Source organism: Phodopus roborovskii, unplaced genomic scaffold (genome assembly GCF_943737965.1).
Source record: "Phodopus roborovskii unplaced genomic scaffold, PHOROB, whole genome shotgun sequence".
NCBI lineage: Eukaryota > Metazoa > Chordata > Mammalia > Rodentia > Cricetidae > Phodopus > Phodopus roborovskii.
This window is the reverse complement of record NW_026126448.1, coordinates 9,861,874-9,878,695: the sequence shown is the minus strand read 5'-3', so window position 1 is coordinate 9,878,695 and position 16,822 is coordinate 9,861,874. Positions and strand designations below refer to the sequence as shown.

Genomic DNA, 16,822 nt, shown 5'->3' with positions numbered 1-16,822 from the left:
CATTACTTCCTCCCTCCCCCTCTCTCCATCGAATGCCTCCCCACTCCCTCCCAAATTCATGCTCTCTTAGCTATTGTTACATATATTTGTATACACTTAGAAAGACACACCTGCTGATTCCTTTTGGTATTGCTCATACGTGTACATGTTTAGAGCTGACCACTTGTGATTGGATAAGCTATCAGTGGGCCCATCCCTGGAGAAGACTGATTTCTCTCTCTCAGCAGCCATTAATTACCTGTAGCTCTTCATCTAGGGGTGGGTATTGTTCTTTAGTTACAGTTATGGGAATAAAAGCTGGAGAAGGGGTGGGGGGTGGTCCCGAGTGAGGGTCCCAAGTGAGTGGGGTCCCAAGGTAAGGGACCACGTGGGAGAGCATAGCAGGTTCCTTTGCAGGTGAGGGTGACCCAGGCGGCAAAGCAGAGGGAATAACACGCCAGGCAGATAGAGCTTGAATGAGGAGTTTATGTAGAAAGGGGAGTGAGGGGGAAGGGAAGAGACATAGAGGCACCGGGAACAGAAGAGGAGAGAGGGAGAGAGAGAGATGGGAAGAGAAGAAGAGGGGGTAGCTAGTGGCCAACTGAAAGCAGGAGAGGGCAAAAGAGAAAGCAAAAGAGAGAGTAAGTGGGCAGGGGTCTGACTTTTTTTTCTTTTATTATTATTATTTTATTTTACATGTCGATTACCGTTCCCTCTCCCTCTCTCCCTCCCTTCCTCCCTCTTACCCTTTCTCCCCTCTCACATGCACCCTGACCACCCTCCCTTCCCATCCCCCCACCCCAATTCCACATGTAGGTTGATGCCATCCAGGTGGGGTCATGTATATCTGTCAGATCATTTGAAGTAGGGACTAGGACTTCTCTCCTGTCTCTAGGTTAAGGGGGATGTGTCCGCAAGGTCCTTTTGTGCACCAGGAATACATCCTGGTTCCACTGTCTGAGGTCCCTTAGACTGCTCAGACCTTCTGGCTGAGACCCATATTCAGGGGGTCTGAGTCAGTCCCATGCTGAATTCCCAGTCCCCCCTGGATTCCCAGGGGGCCCGTTAGCTCCTCCTTGTTCAGGTCAGCTGTCTCTATGTGTTTCTGCAACCTGGTCTTGTCCTCTCTCTGCATCTGGATTCTAGTTCGACTCAGTGTTTAGTTATGGGTGTTTGCTTCTGTTTCCAACAGGTACTAGATGAAGGCTAAATGATGGTGGATAAGTTAGGTGTTGATCTCACTATCCGGGAAGGGCATTTATGGTAGCCTTTCCATGGTTGCTCAAATTGTTAGTTGGCAGCAGTCTTGTAGGTCTCTAGACCTTTCTTTAGGTTCGGTTTTCTCTTCAAACCAATAATGGCTCCCTCTTTTACGTTCATTCTCTCTCTCTCTCTCTCTCTCTCTCTCTCTCTCTCTCTCTCTCTCTCTCTCTCTCCTGTCTTCTACTTCTACCCTGACTCAATCTTCCTGGAACATGATATGTACTCACTCATATATGGATTTTAGACCTAAAACAAAGGATCACACCACCTATAATTCACACCACCAGAGGAACTAGGATACAAGGTGTATTCTAAGAGATTCATATAAGGTCCCTCACAGAAGGGGGAAGGAACAAGTCCCCCAGAGCACAGGGGAAGTGTGGGGGGGCAGTGAATGGAGAGAGAAGCAGGAGAAAGAGAAGGGGAGGAGAGGGTTCTGACTTTTAAAGGGGTCCTTTACACCTGCATGCAGACTCGAACTCATGGAACCCTGGGCTGACCAGAGTACTGCCTGAGGGCATTCTGCCAGGTGACCGGGGCAGGGCAGCGTAAAGACTGAATCCTTACAGTGTGAGATGTTCACATTGGCATGTCAACTAGTGTTGGCATTGTGCAGGTCTTGTTTAGGCAGCCACATTTTTCAGATTTCACATCTGAAGCTTTCCTGTCATTTTTAATGACACTATCTCACACAGGCATCCTGATCCTCTGGTTCTTAAACCTGGACAGAGAAATAGCTAGCAAATCCTCAGTGGTACCGAGTCCTCTACACAGTGGCAACTCTGCTGCCCAAGAGACACTTGGCAATGTGTGGAAACAATACCACCAGCGACAGTGGGTTGCCATGGGCATCCAGAGAGCAGAAGTCAGCCACACTGCACCACATTCTGCAATGCAAGTGACAGCAGTCCATATGAAGGAGCTGTCTGGCTCACAATGCCACCGGTACTAAGTTTGGGAAAGCTGGCTACAGACTCACAGGGTGCTCGTTCAGATTCTACTCCATAGCTGTCTGGTTCAGCAGCCTTTGCACTATTTACATTACCTCCCAGGGCTCTTCAACAAAGCATGTATATATGTCTCAAAATGCCAGGCCCTACCCAAAGCAATGTGTAGGTATGAAGCCATTTGACCTTCTTATCCAGTCTATGCCACAGTATTGCCTCCCCTCATGCTTTATAAAGGGAACTGAGCGACAGAGGGGAGAAACCAGGACCCCACATAGCAGTATGGAGCGGCAGCTCATACTCATGACACCTTGCTTCTAGAATTATGTGCTAAACGACCTAACTCGGGGTACATTGTTCTCCAATTTGCTCCCTCAGATGAGTTTAGCAAGTGTCAGCATCTCCTCCCCCGGTCCACATTATTCCATGTTGTTTGCATTACCCCTGAACATGGAGATTAAGGACCACACCCCATGCTTTTCCTGCTTCCTTTTCACCTCCCACAGATGGACAACCATTCAGGTATTTCCTCTACAACATGCAGCAACCCCAGATGCCTGTTCAGATCCTCAGCATGTGCTCTACTTCGGCTGACACTCACACACCCAAATACCATGTTTACCAACCCTGGATCCTGGCAGCCATCAGGGTTACTGCGCCTCTGATTGTTCTCTGATCTAAAGCAGCACCAACGACTCCCCGGCTGCAGCTTGGCTTTTGAAGGTCCCAAGAGTGTCTATTTGGAAATAGATTGTAAAATAGTGGCCTAACTGTAACAGATAGCCTGACCTCACCAAGCAACCTGAAAAAAAATACACTGTCAGAGCCCTGCTGCTGGCCTTTACAGAACAGAAGCTAACCATGCAGGACAAGCAGAGGCAAACAGGACAACCCACAGGTTTCAGTACAATTGGGTCTAGGAACACAAGCAAGGAAGTAATTACCCAAACAAACAGTGGGGAACTCAATCCCCTTCATGGAAGGACAACCAGTCTCAACTGATTCATGCAGAAAGGCCAGTCCAGACACTGCAGCCACTGACACCCAAGGCAGCCCCAGGACTGAAGGATATGTATTTATTTTCTGAGACAGGGTGTCTCTGTGTAGCCCTTGTTGTCCTGGAACTCACTTTGTAGATCAGTCTGGCCTCGAACTCACAGAAACCTGCCAGCTTCTGCCTCCGGAGTGCTGAGATTAAAGACAGGAGTCACCACTGTCTAGCAATATAATTATATCCTAACTTTAAAAAATTACAAAAAGTCCAGGATGTTCAGAAGGTGATAAGAACTCCCTACAAAAGCCTGACACGTTGAACTAATTGTCCAGAACCCAGAGTGGAAGGAGAAAGCCAAGCCTCAAAGGTCATCCTCTCTTTTGTTGCTGGGCCCTGCCTTCTAGACATGACAGGAGCTGCACTCATGAAATCTCAACAATGTGCCCTCATAAACAAGACCCATGCAAAGACAGCATCACTGACGTCCCAATATGGATGGAGGAAATCTCACAAGGCCTCATTCCTAGATGAAGAGCTTCAGGCAGCAAGTGGATGCTGAGACAGGGGGACTCAGTCTTCTGGGGACGAGGCCCTGATAGGCTATCCAGTCCCAAATGGTCAATCTGAAGTATGCACACCAGAGCAACACTAAGTGGACACGGTAGGGGTCTGTGTGTGTTGGGAATGTGTGATTTTTGTTTGTGTTGTATTTAACTCTGTGAAGCTGTGTTACTGTGCCTGTCTATAACACCTGATGGGCTAATAAGGAAATGAGTGGCCAACAGTGAGGCAAGAGAGAGGAATAGGCAGGGCTGGCAGGCAGAGAGGATGAATATGAAGAGAAGTCTAGGATAAAAAAAGGTTCTGGGAACAAGAAAGGAAGGAAGAGGACTTCAGGGGCCAGCCACCCAGCTATACATCCAGACATGGAGCAAGAAGGAAACAAGGGTATAAAGGAATAGAGGAAGATAGAAGCCCTGAGGCCAAAGATAGATGCAATAATTTAAGTTTAAAAAAAAATAAAAAAGCTGGCAAGAAACAAGTCAAGCTAAGGATGGGCATTCATAACTAAGAATAAACCTCCATGTGTGATTTATTTGGTGGGAGCTGGGTGGTGGGCCCCTCAAAAGGACAAAAATGTAAAAACATCATCATTGTGTGTGTGTGTGTGTTTTATAAAAATAATGATTGAAGAGCTCATGGATTTGAGAGGTAGTGAATGGAATGGGAAGAGTTAGAGGCGAAAGAGGGAAATAATGTACACACAGTATTCATACATGAAACTCCCAAAAATTAAATTAAAAGGGAAGCTGATTATAACCCAAGTATGGTGTTGCATGTCTATAGTCCCAGCACTCAGCAGGCTGATGCTGAGTTGTGATTTTTGAGGTCAGCCTGGGCTGCACAGTGAATTCCAGGCCAGCCTGTGTGTGACAGAGAAACCTTGTCTCAAACAAACAAACCAAACCAAACACAACAAAGCTAATCTCAGCACCACCTGATTCCATGAACAACGTCTACCCAGACGCCTCCCTCAGGAGGCTCTCAGAGATCAGTCCTGCAGTTACATTTCTCTGGTTCTTTCTCTTGGAGAGAGGGAAAGATCAGGCCCAGAAAGGGTTTTTAATCTCAGCATTAAGGGCTGTAAGGCCACATCCTTGTCTCCAATATTCACTGAAGGGACTTCAGATCGCCACCATAGTAAAAGAGTTGCTCCCAGGGAAGGTTAGCTTGCAGAAGTGGCAGACTCAAGATAAGATTCCTCAATTGTGGCTACAATGGACACTGCCCTGACTGTCGTGTCCTGTGCAGAGCTATAGGACAGGTATTCCTGGGCCCAAGGTCCCTCTGTTAAAACTCCAATTAGCACAGGGCCTCAAGCTCTGTGGAAGTTGAAGGACATAAGGATCTCAGAGTGCAGTGGGATATCTCATGTATCCGAGAGAGCTAAAAAGTGGAAGCTCCTGTAATTCCTCAGAGGCCGAGGCCAGAGGATCACATGTGCTTCAGAGAAACAAATTTCAGCTTAAGCAGCAAAGGCAGCAGCTAGTCTCCAGGCTGGAGGAAAAGTGGTGATGGGGGAGAGAACTGGCCCCTCAGCACAGGAGCTGCCCAGTGAGAAGGCATGTGCCAGGGATCCAGGAAGGAGAGCAGCTAGCTGGCAGTCCCTCAGGAGCTGCCAAGAAATCCGGCATGCGTGTTTCAAACCCCGTTGTCTTTGTTGAGTCCTTCAACAGCAGCAGCAGGGTATTCCGGATGGGCCATGTTTGTCTGTCTGTTTCCATCTACCCACTACCTGATTTTGCCATCCCACAAGGGAGGTTTCCACATTTGACAGGTGAGGGAACCGAGGCACAAAGAAATCAAATACACTGCCCAAGGCCATATGGCATATGACAAAGCAGGACAGGAAACTGTCTCCAGTGCCTGTGTTCTTCTTCCTTCTCACACCAAAGTGCTTGTTGAGGGTGTTCAACAGATCAGGAGGCAAACAGAATAAGTGACTCTTGTTCCTAGGACCAGCACAGGTGGCGCCTTCCAGAAACCCATCACTACCTGGGATGGTTAGTATTGACTGTCAACTCGACAAGATCCGGAGAGAAACCTCTGGGCATGCTTGAGGGAGTTTCTAGATCGGGTTCATTGGAATGGGAAAACCCACCCTAACTGTGGGCAGCAGCATTCCCTAGGCAGGGGTCCCAGAATTAATTAACAGGAAAAAGTGAGCCTAGTGCCGCTACCCAGCACTCTGTTTCCTGACCAACTGCCTCATACTCCTTCGTCCACGCCTTCCTCGCCATGTGGAATGTAGTGCCTGTATGACCATCTACAACAGTCTCCTCCATGTTCATCTCCACCTTGCTTGGTGAGAATGGATAAAGATGTTCAAGGAACCAAGGGCGGGAACAGAAGTTAGACTGGCATTGTTAGCTCCCCTAGACTGCAAGAGGTCCCTGTCAACCAGGAAGTCCATCTGCCGTACCCTCCCTCCCCCATAGCAGGCTAACAGGAAGGGACGGGGACAATAACAAACCAATTGCCCTTGCTCCAAAGTGTTAAAGAAGTGAGCAGCAGGGCCTACCTGCCTGAGAGCAAGCCACAGACAGCAGAGTCGCTCATCAGTCAGGGCCACCTGGACAAAGAGCTTTATATAAAGTCCCTCGGCCAGGAGCCCTGGGAGTGGAGGTCAGCCATGTGCAACCCAAACACATGGGCAAGGGAAGGGAGCTCAGGGTGTGGGCTGCAGGCTGACTCCCACCTTCCTCTTTGCTAGAAGGTGAGAGAGAGAGTCAGGAGTCAGTCTTGGGGAGCTACTGGATGCTTTCAACACACACACACACACACACACACACACACACACACACACGGGAATTGGTTCCTATAATTCCCTAATATATTGGAACTGTGCTCTTGCTATGCCATGGTCAGAAAGAAAAGAGGCGCTCATAACAGAAAAACTAAATTGTTCTGGATCTCAAGTAAGCAGAAGAGACAGTCTACCTCTAATCTTGACTTACTCTACTCCAGGTCTGGGGGTTTTCAATCAAACAAAAATATAGGGATTGTTTTTAATTTCTTGCTAAAGAAAATGATAAGTCAAGATCTAACAGAAAATATTAAACAAATCAAAGTGGGTAGAATTATATGAATATTAGTTCATATAACATTTAAGACTAAAGGAATCATGAAGGAAAAAAGTTCCATTTTGTTATACAAAATTCAATTAACCTAAAATAAAAAATTATTCTAAACTCACATAGGCTTCTAATAACGAGGGATCAAAATACACACACACACACACACACACACACACACACAAAATATAAAAACTATAAAAGGAAAAACAAATCTATAATCATTCAGGTGACTTTAATGTAATTTTCTTAATAACTAAAAAAAAAGACTGAAATCAGTGAAGATAGAAAGAATATGAGCAACATAACCAAGAAGCTTCAACTAATGTAGTTATTTATAACTTGAATATAGCAGCGATAGACTCATATAACATGAATGAAAACTGACCACATACATAACTTTATCATTACCTCTAATGTGTTTCAAAAATCGGCCTTTAGCCCAAGTGTAGGGCACACATTAATACCAGCACTCAGGAAACAATAACAGGCAGATCTCTTTAAGTTCAAGACTGTCTTGTTCTACATAATGAGTTCTAAGTCAGCCAGGACTATATTATGAACCCTTATCACAAAAAAATTAATTAAAAATAAGATTTCATGCATACATTTGTGAATTAAGATAAAATTAAGTTAGAAGTCAACAGCAGGAAAGTAACAAGCAAAACAAATACCTAGAGTTTAAAAACAAAACAAAACAAAAAAACAAACAACAAAAAAAGAAACTATAGCTATAAATAACTATAAGTTAAGGAATAATCACAGTGTTAATTATACTGAGAACCACATAACATAAAACTAATAAATGTCAGAAATTTGTAACAAATTAAAGTGGAAATGTAGAACTGATACTGTTAATAATGAGAAAAACCTTGAAAATTAAAAAAAATCTACATAAGAAGAGTTAGTAGTAACTCAAAGCTAAAAAGAGAAAATAAAAATCAACATAAAAATGCATATGCTGGAAAATAAATGATAAGATCATGAAGTCAACAGCTGGCTCTTTAAAATCCATGAATAAATTCTGAGAAGACTATAGAACCAAACTAGAAGGCACATCAGTGGAATAAATGGAAAGGAGATACAACTACAGACACAACAGAACTTAAAAAGATACATGTCTATTACAAACAACTTGATGGCAAATTTTTTAAAGAGCCAAATTAAAATAGATTTCTAGAAAAGGGTGCTTTACCAAAATTGAGTCAAAAAATAAAATTTAAACCCTAATATCCACTAACTACTGAAGAAATTGAATTAGAAATTTTAAGTTTTCAGGGAAAGAAGAAGGCCAGCTATATATAAATCTTACTTAGGAACAGAAAAGGAAGGACTGCTCTAAAACCTACTGTCTAGGCCTAGCTCAAACTCAATATAAAACTGACGATGAGAGAGTGAGGAGTAGAAGTCATAGCATAGGTACAAAACTTCTAAGTAACATAATCAAAACAAATCTAGAAATGCATAAAATCATGAACCATTATGATTACTCAAGTTTAATCTAGGAAAACATGATTAATTTAACATCAGAAAATCAGTTCTCTATACATTAACAAATTAAAGGAAAAAACACACAACTCTTTTTTTGTTTGTTTGTTTGGTTGGTTGGTTTTGTTTTTTGAGACAGGGTTTCTCTGTGGCCTTGGAGGCTGTTCTGGAATCAGCTCTTGTAGAGCAGGCTGGCCTCAAACTCACAGAGACCCACCTGCCTCTGTCTCTGTGCTAGAACTAAAGGTATTCACCACCAATGCCCAGCCAAAAACACATAAATCTTAATAAGCATAGGAAAATCAATTTGCAAAATTCCATTATTTTTTTGTTGTTGTTGTTGTTAAGCTTTAAAAGGCCAGGCAAGATGGTTAAGCATGAAAAGACATTTATAGCCAAACCTGAAGATTCAAGTTTAGTCCCTTGCACCTATGGTAAATAAAGAAAACCAACTCCTTTAAACTGTCTCTTGGCATACACACACACACACACACACACACACTAATAAGTGTAACAAAATATTTTAAAACCTTCCCAGACTAAAGAAGAAGGGCAAATCTTTATTTTGATGACAAAAGTTAAATCCATAGGAAATGCCAAGCTCAGAGGAAATACTGAATATGAAAGAAGGAGCCTGAAACTTCTAAAAGACAGTGTTTCTCTTCAGGATGTCTTTAAAATATGAAATGTTTAATGATAAAGAAAAGATTGATACATCTTAATTATGTTAAATCAAGATCTTTCATTTCTTTAAAGATACTTAAAAAGACTGTGAAAGATGTCATGAATTAGGTATTTGCATACAGATGAGTAACAGCTTTTAGCATATAGGAAAAATGTAAACGACACAGACTTTAAATAAACAAGCAAACATGTAGAAGTTCTTCACACACACACACACACACACACACACACACACACACCTGAAAGACCAGCAACTCATACAAAGTCCTGAACCACACAAATATACACAACTTAAAACAAAAGAAGCTATTGTTACACTCCCATAAAACTGACAAAAAAAATCTGGCAATATCGTACAAAATATAATGCATTGGCAAGAATACAAAGCAACAGAGACAATCCAATCCTGCACAGCAGTAGGATATAGACATTGGTTCAGCACAATGGAAATTAATTTTTCATTGATGTGAAATTCACATAAGCTGGTGAAAATTAATTTGAAACTACTGCATAGCATTGAAAATGTTCACAGTCTGTGACCAGTAATTCTACTACTGTGTTTATTCCCTAAATGGACGCACATTCTCAGCAAGGGGCTTAAGCAAAATTGCTTACAGCTGTACTGTTTGTAACAGTAAAAAAAATCTTGAGAATCAGTTTATTCATAATAGAATAGTTATAAATCATGATGTGTCCATTTGATACCATATAGCAGTTCTGCAAAATGAAAACATTTTAGCTCCACTCAGCAATATGCATGAACCAAAAAGTAAAGTATCCAACTACTGGCTGGTACCCCAGTATCACAGTCCTGCTTCCTTAGGGAAGAGGGAGGACTCAAATGTGTCAGAGGAGCACTCAGTATTTATCAGGTAAGGAGAAATTTATTGATGATATGGAGATAGCCCAGTTGTTTGTCAATCAGTGCAGACCTACTCGTATTCCTGGGCCACATTTACTAGACACCAGAACAACAAAATATAGATATGATTCCATTTTTATGTGCCATCACAAACATGTACTAAGCAAGATATTGTTTAGGAACACAAGTATAAGAGTAATAAATAAAATGCATGGGAAATACATGGAGATGTCTGAGAAATGGTTACCAGTGAGAAGGGGAGATGAGATGGCTCTTTCTCTCAAATGGACAGGGGAGCACTGAGTGTTGGCAGTACTAAGCATTGGGAGTACTATTTTTCTTCAGATACAATTTATAAATGTATCACTTAAATCCCTCATGGTTTGTTGTCTCAGTTTTTTTTACAATTAATTTAAGAGAAGGCTGTAAAGAAAATGTGAATTAAGAGGCTGTCATCTCACTTGCTAGGAAAGATGATTCCCCACATGGTAACTGCTCAGTCTCTGGCTCCTCCCCATCATTCCAGAAACACTCTTGCAAGTATGCCCACTGAGCAGAAAGTGGAATCCAGAGCATGTTAGGCTCCAGCTCCCCCATCTGTTGAAATCATAATTATGCTTTCTTGAGAAGTTCCCTGGAATCTTTCCAATTGTAGAAGTCTTTAAAATAAGGGCAGGGCGCAAGTGGCTACCATTTCTCTTGCCTGGCTTTCCACAGCAGTGCTTCAGTTGGGTTCTTTAGTCCTGAGAAGTCAGCTACTCTATCAAGACTTGCTGAGTCAGGGAAGTGTGTTAGTACTGTGTTAAGTCTGTGCTGAAGGCCAGGAAGTTGGGGAAGTTTTGGAGGAGGCACACATGCTTGTCTCAGCAGACTGTAGTCAACATTTACTCTTTGAGCTCTCTGAGATCAACTCCTAATCCATGTGTCCATGGTAATTTGTCTTTTTTTTTCCTGAAGCCAAAATGTGAGGTTGGTGTGACAAAGCCACAGCTAAGAGGTATCACTTGTCTGGGCCTTCTCCAAGGTCCAGTGTCCCCCTCCCAAGATGCCAAAAGAGACACAGGAACCCTGACATGAGAATTGCATATTACAAAGGCAAACAGCTGGTGGCTCCTGTATCCTGGATGAGCTGAAGCCACATCAAGAAGGAAGTGAAGAGATTATGCAATCTTTTCTGTATTTCCAAATGTGGGGCTTGGCCAGGAGTCTAAGATGCAGCTATCAAGGATCTACTACATTGGATATTAAGGAAGTTTTCAAACTCCTCCTCTGTCAAAGATATTTGATTTTTATTAGAATTCATTAGCTTCACCATTTCATCTTGAGCATGGAAATCCAGCCAATGACTGAAGAGACCGAAATTACTAAACCAGGCATATCATGTTACTTTTAATGTGTATATACACATGTATTTGTATATGTGTGTTCATGTGTATTTGTGTGCATGTTCATGTGTATGTGTGCATATGTATGTATGCAGAATACATGTGGAGGCCAGGGAACAACTTCAAATGCCATTCCTTAGGTATCTGTAGCTTAGGCTGACTGGCCAGTGAGCACATAGGATCTCCCTGCCTCTGCCTCCCCAGGACTGAGATTATAAGTCCCTTACCACCATGCCTGACTTAGTTTGTTGTTTTGTTTTGGGGTTTGTTTTTTGGTTGGTTGGTTGGTTTGTTTTGGTTTCTCAAGACAGGGTTTTTCTGTATTGCTTTGGAGCCTGTCCTGGAACTAGACCACGCTGGCCTCAAACTCACAGAGATCTGCCTGCCTCTGCCTCCCAAGTGCTGATATTAAAAGTGTGCACCACCAATGCCCAGCCTGACTTTGTTTTTTAACCACATCTGGGAATTGAGCTCAGATTCTCATGTTTGCAAGGCAAATACTTTACCGACGGAGCTATTCCAGAGTCCCTCATTCAAGCATTTATATTATATGCTGGGTTCACTTATTGTTTCCATTATTCTTTCATCGGCTTTTCTTGGGACCCTGAACTCCCATTGCAAGGGCCATAGATGTTCAGAGAGATCCCAGGGTCCCTATACGTCTCCCTGTTTCACTTCTTAAATTTGATGGCCTCAGCTATTTAGGAGTAAAGCTCACCCTTATGTCTCTGTTAAAAGAAGTTTCAACTACACCTGGCTTTCAGCAACACTTAGATAAGTTCTACTATGTTACCCAAAAGGACTTCTCTCTGGACAGGGGGTTTCAGTCACTTCCCCTCACCAGCTCCTCTCCTCAACCTTCCCACCTACCATGGGACTGCATGAAACTGCTTCTTTCCAACTCATTGCAAGAATTCTCCTTCCCTTAATGACATGGAAACTTGAAATAACTGAACATTTCTGATTATATTAAACAACCTGAAATGGACATTTTTCTCCCAGATAAGTGATCTAAACAATAAATGTATGCATTCAGACCTCAAGCAATACTGTTCCCTTGCCTTCAGGTATGTCTTCACATTCTCCACAGACGGATCATATTTAAAAAAAAAAAAAATACTCTCAAAAAAGCATGGACCTTCTTTTTCTCCTACTTGTGTTTTTCCTGTTGCTTTTGTTTTGGAGAACAATTGTAACTGAGTAAATGGGCTGGCAAATGAGCTCTAAGTTGCTCATATAAGTTAGACATCTTTCCAGTTCTGAGAGTAATGTCTGACCTTAGTAATCGCCACCTCTAACCCTGGGGTGTGGTCAGAACATCCTGAACTCGCTTATCCAATGGATCATCACACTGGCAGTGGTCAACCTGCATTTCCTAAAATGGCATAAGAAACTATGCCACCAGAGTCCACCTCTTCTACCCTGATGGACTATCAGTCTTCTTCAACTGAAACATAATGTCACTTAGCTAGAAGGCCTCATAGAGATGCATGTAAGTTCCAGTATCATTTTCTCAGGATTCTCTATACTGTCAAATGTTAAAATAAAACTTCTCTACTAATATATGGTACAACCCTGTTAAATGCCAGCCAAAGTTCACCAAGTTCCCAGGAGGGCTTCATAGCTGTATTATGATCTGCAAGCCCTAGCTATCCAGAAACTTTAGGAGACATTGGGAGGCAGGGTAGTTTCTCAAATAGCTGCATTTTTTCTCTAACCACCATGCTAAACAAACAAACAATCCAACCACAACTTGGTTGGTTTGGGCTCCTGATCCACCTGCCTTCTTAAACAAGAAGGTTTTTGATATACACAGATCAAAGAGACAACAAAATAAAATATATACTATTTCATTGAATTGCTTATATACTTTTGTTAATCTTAGAAGTCTGTATTTTGAATTCTTATAGACTTTAAACATTATGTTTTAGTTTCTTCTGTTTCTAGCATTATTATTAATTCTTACTGATGTTTGATTAAAAAACAAATTTCCTAACCCCTTCACAAAACTTCATTGATTTCTTCAAATTTTCTAAGTGCATTTAGCAAGGCTCTTAGAATTTAAATAAATGCTGAGTCCTGAAAGAGGGCTGAAATTCCCACCAACAATAATAGGCAGGATGAAATGCACACTTGCAGACTGGTGAGGTCTCTGCTTTACCATTCGGACTGTGCAGTCCAGGTTGTGTGGCCTAGTGCCCTCCAGCTGAAGAGCACGTGTCACTTTTCAAGGTTATGATGCTTCCACCAGCTTTACAGTTGAAGAATAAAACTGCTTGCTCAGGTAGATAAATTTTCTACCCTACCTGCCCTGAGCAGTAAAATGTGCTCTGACTCCTCTTGGAGTAATAGATTGAAAACCAGCCTGTCAAGGCCTCCTTCATGGGCAGGAAAACAATCTGAAAGACACCAGGGAACTTGCTGAGCAGGAAGAGAGACAAGTTGAAAGCCATCTAGTTGTCACACAGCTTTCTTAACACTATTTTCCATCAAGTCAGATCCTAGAATCTGCCAGGACTTCAGACTAAATGTATCTCCCCTTGCCCGCACCTTTCACATACTAAATGCCTCCCTGGCTCCCTTGCAGTGGTCCAAGAGCAGCATACCCTTCCCCACTCTGAGGAAGGTGGCCACTGCTGTAACACAATGAGCAGAGACATCCTTACAATAGTGTCAGTTGAGCACATCTTGATCTACAGAGCACACACTAGATGTTAGCCCTTAAAGCAACACCCCCACCAACTGCTGTACCAGGGTATTGAGGACCAGAAAATATTCATAACCTTAAGAGGCCAGAGTTAGTCACCAATTTAACAAATCTGTCCACCAGCCCCAGGTGGAGTGGATAAAGCATATGACCAGAGGGTCTGTGTTCAGAGTGCTGTGGCCTTTTGAGTATTTTGCAGAGTTGGATGGAAGGAGAGAGTGCAGGTAGCACACATCCTCCCCTCCTGCCTGCAGATCTCCCCACAGGACAGCTATCCTCCTACCTTGCAAAACTCCCAACATTGCAATACAAGGATGGAAAGGGTGTCCAGCCCCTGCAGGTCTCCACTGCAAACAGCAGGAACCAAACAGCTCTACCAGCATGGGTCTCTTTTCACCCCACAGCAGAACTGACACAGGCATGGGTCAGACTCCTTTCTAGAGCTGGCTGGCTCTTCCTCTGGAGGCAAGAGGAAACAGCTGACATCTGAATGCCACCCTATGGTGTCTCTTTTTTCCTTTTGAGTTAGGGGACCCTGCAGAGGTAGTTATAGCCTTCTCCAGGGATAGAGAAGGGTAAGCTTACAATGTAAAGTTCAGACAAGAAGGACCTGGCAGAAACCAGTGGGAAGGCCTCACTCAGATCAACACAAACCCAATGCTGAGGAGATCTGCTCTTTGCCTGTGGTCTTTACCTACAAGTTGTTCAAATAGCTTTTCCTGGTCCTGTCCTCATCACACACATAATTACATAAAAAACATTATAAACAACAGAAACACCCAACTTCTTTAGTGCAGGAGGGCTGAGGCTAGTATTTGGGCACAGGGTCTAATCATTAGTTGGGATTACATAACCACATAAACATAGGTTGAAGAACACGTGTATAGAGGTTAGTTCAACAAATGCCTCTTCTCTGTACCCCTGCCCCCAACCCCAGCAATAAAAGGCAACCCTGGGTTAAGAAATCCAAGCATCCCTGATACCTCGGGGCGTTGGGGGAGAGGGGACCTGGCCACTGCCTTGCAAAACCAAATTTCAAGATGCAAAGCAAAAAGAGAGCCTCAGTACCACTCCCCCAGGCCAGTAGGCTCTTGTACAACCATTGCCCCCAAAGTTCAAGGGCAGGCCAAGTCACAGAAATGGTCCTGACCCTGACAAGCATAGTGAACCAAACCATCCAGCTTCAAGATAGTCCATATAGGACTCCAAGTTCCTCTTCACTACCACCTCTGTCCCAGTCGCTAGACCGACTGTCCATCACCTCCCCAGGGCCATTTGTCACCAGCAGTGTTTCCATTTTAAATTATGTTGAAATGTGGGGCACATCTAGGATGGGACACCTGCTTTATTAGCGACAGGGCAAAACACTCCCTCCAGCCCCCCACCTCACCCCACCCTCACTCCTGCCTCAGTAGGAATTTGGGTATAGTATGGTATGGTGTGCTTTGGGAAGAGGACTGACAAGATCTGACTCTCTCTCTCTCTCACACACACACACACACACACACACACACACACTCCCCACGCGCCCCATGGAATCGTTTGCAAGGGATGGTCGGACTGGCAAAGGGAAGGGAAATCTCCCTTCAGTCCTAGCTCCCAGGATCAGACCAATATCACCGTTCCACCAAGCACCAGCAGACATCTCTCTGGGGCCTGATCCATCCTTGAGCTGCCTGGCCCAGGAGCCAGGTCTGCAGCACAGTGCTGCTTAGCTAGCTATCACGGGGGGCGCGCGCGGCGCGCACAGGGTTTACAGCCCAGCCACAGGCCGCCAGTGATTGACGCGCGGGGGTCACTTGAGGTTCGCGCTCCCCCAGCCAGGCCGAGCGCGCAGCCCACCGCGCACCACGGTCACCCTGCCAGCCTCGTCACTGCCACAGCAGCCCGCCCGACACCTGGCGTGAGAAAGGCAGAGACAAAATGGAATCGCAGCGCGGTGGCACTTCCCGGTGGCAGCCACGGGCGAAAACACAATCAAGGAAAAATAAGGCACAAGGAATCCATCCGCGGAATAAAAACCCAGAGTCCCCTACCTTTGGCCTTGGGGTGGCAAGCTGGTCCTGTGTGTTCTCTGACCCACGGATCCAGCACCCTTCTTCATCAATTATTCCGGTCAGTCGGGATATTGTGCATTTTTTTTTTTTCATAAACACCTGTTTCAAGTAAGGGGTAGAGACCTTATTGAAGGAATCGTCCTTAAGAAATAACCTGTGCATACATCTGTCCGTCCAGGCGTGCATGCGTGTTTGTATACACACATATGCACAAGAAATACTCCTGTACACTGGAGACCAAACTAGGCAGGGAGATAATGGGAGAGTCGGCTGGTGGTGAGCATGCTCGCACCGGGAACAGATCCACCCTCTGTTATTCCTCTGAATAAATATAAATCACGATCAGAAACCCAAACAGAAGCATCCCTCTTGAATTCCTGCTGGAAACACGGAATAAATTCAGCCTGTAGACACAGAATCTAATCAGCAGCTGCTTTCTGAATCCAGAGCCAACCCATGCCCTGCTTGTCTTTTCCACTAGGAGTCCAGGCTTTTTTTTTTTTTTTTTTTTTTTTAAGAGGTTTTAACCTTTTAAAGATACAGTACACCAATTATCACTTGAATAGCAAGGCTCGGAGTACTGGAAGAAGCTAGAGCGGGCCTATAGCCACCTAGGGCAGAATTACAATTACAGGCAGTGACAATGTTTATTGACTGATAGATACCCTTTCATATATCTACATGGTGGGGAAAACATGCAAACACAGGACGATGGGCTTCCCACGACAAGCAGCATTGCATATGAACATTTCTCTAAACATTCAAGGGGTCAGACCCTCAGCAGACTGGTCAACACAGGAGTCACCCCTCTGAAGTCCTTC

At 43.8% G+C, this 16,822-nt stretch overlaps 1 protein-coding gene across 3 annotated transcripts in view; it reads right to left on the bottom strand.

Annotated features, from left to right (window-relative positions):
* The window catches only part of Hivep3 (HIVEP zinc finger 3), a 311,747-nt gene extending 295,274 nt beyond the window's left edge, over window positions 1–16,473 (bottom strand). For 2 of the 3 annotated variants that reach the window (XM_051188659.1, XM_051188660.1), the window contains exon 1: window positions 15,981–16,473. The gene's annotated coding sequence lies outside the window, so the exon portion shown is untranslated. The remainder of the gene's footprint in view (window positions 1–15,980) is intronic. The other variant, XR_007834774.1, reaches the window with a different exon arrangement.
* Between the last annotated feature and the right edge of the window lie 349 nt (window positions 16,474–16,822).